Source organism: Chiloscyllium plagiosum, chromosome 45 (assembly GCF_004010195.1).
Source record: "Chiloscyllium plagiosum isolate BGI_BamShark_2017 chromosome 45, ASM401019v2, whole genome shotgun sequence".
In the NCBI taxonomy this organism is placed as follows: domain Eukaryota; kingdom Metazoa; phylum Chordata; class Chondrichthyes; order Orectolobiformes; family Hemiscylliidae; genus Chiloscyllium; species Chiloscyllium plagiosum.
This window is the reverse complement of record NC_057754.1, coordinates 5,317,163-5,318,648: the sequence shown is the minus strand read 5'-3', so window position 1 is coordinate 5,318,648 and position 1,486 is coordinate 5,317,163.

Genomic DNA, 1,486 nt, shown 5'->3' with positions numbered 1-1,486 from the left:
TGCCTCATGGAAAATACTCCATTCATTGACCTCAAAGTCTCACACATGCATTTGTCGCGAGTGTGCTAATTCACTCGGCGCACCTTGATTGACGATTTACCAAGCATTTTTGACTTCAGAAACCACAATAGAACACAGCATCTAGTGGAATTCCATTGATGCTAATGGCTACATTTCATAACAACAATGACACAGGGGGCTGTAGGATCACTTGTAGAATTGTTCACAGAGACTTTAAACAAAATGTAGATGGAATGGGATTAGAAAGTGGGTCATTATTGGGCCTATGCTGTATCTGTCCTGCGAAGTGTTTGATGGGACAGTGTCGAAGGAGCTTTACTTGCAGTCCAGAAGAGCAGAAGGAGGTTTACTCTGTATCTAACCCCGTGCTGTCCCTGTCCTGGGGTGTATTTACTGGGGACAGTGTAGAGGTAGCTTTAACCTGTATCTAACCCCATGCTGTCCCTGTCCTGGGGAGTGTTTGATGGGGGACAGTGCAGAGGTAGCTTTACTCTGTATCTAACCGCGTGCTGTCCCTGTCCCAGGTGTATTTACTGGGGACAGTGTAGAGAGAGCTTTACTCTGTATCTGACCCCATGCTGTCCCTGTCCTAGGGAGTGTTTGATGGGGGACAGTGTAGAGGCAGCTTTACTCTGTATCTAACCCCGTGCTGTCCCTGTCCTGGGGAGTGTTTGATGGGGGACAGTGTAGAGGGAGCATCAACCTGTATCCAACCGTATGCTGTCCCTGTCCTGAAAGCTTTTGATGGGGACAATGTAGAGAGAGCTTTACTCTGTATCTAACCCCCTGCTATCCCTGTCGTGGGAGTGTTCGATGGGGACACTGTAGAGGGAGCTTTGCTCTGCATCTAACTCCCTGCTATCCCTGTACTGGCAGTGTTTGATAGGGGACAGTGTAGATGGAGCTTTACTCTGTATCTAATCACCTGTTATCCTTGTCCTGGGAGTGTTCGATGGGAACACTGTAGAGAGAGCTTTACTCTGTATCTAACCCCATGCTGTCCCTGTTCTGGGGAGTGTTTGATGGGGGACAGTGCAGAGGGAGCTTTACTCTGTATGTAACTCCCTGCTATCCCTGTCCTGCTATCCCTGTCCTGGGCGGTGTTTGATAGGGACAGTGTAGAGGGAGTTTTACTCTGTATTTAACCCCACGCTGTCCCTGTCATAGAGTCATACAGTCATAGAGCTGGACAGCACGGAAACAGACCCTTTGGTCCAACCCGTCCATGCCGACCAGATATCCCAACCCAGTCTAGTCCCACCTGCCAGCACCGGCCCGTATCCCTCCAAACCCTTTCTATTCATATACCCATCCAAATGCGTCTTAAATGTTGCAATTGTACCAGCCTCCACCACATCCTCTGGCAGCTCATTCCATACACGTACCACCCTCTGTGTGAAAATGTTGCCCCTTAGGTCTCTTTTATATCTTTCCCCTCTCACCCTAAACCTATGCCCTCTAGTTC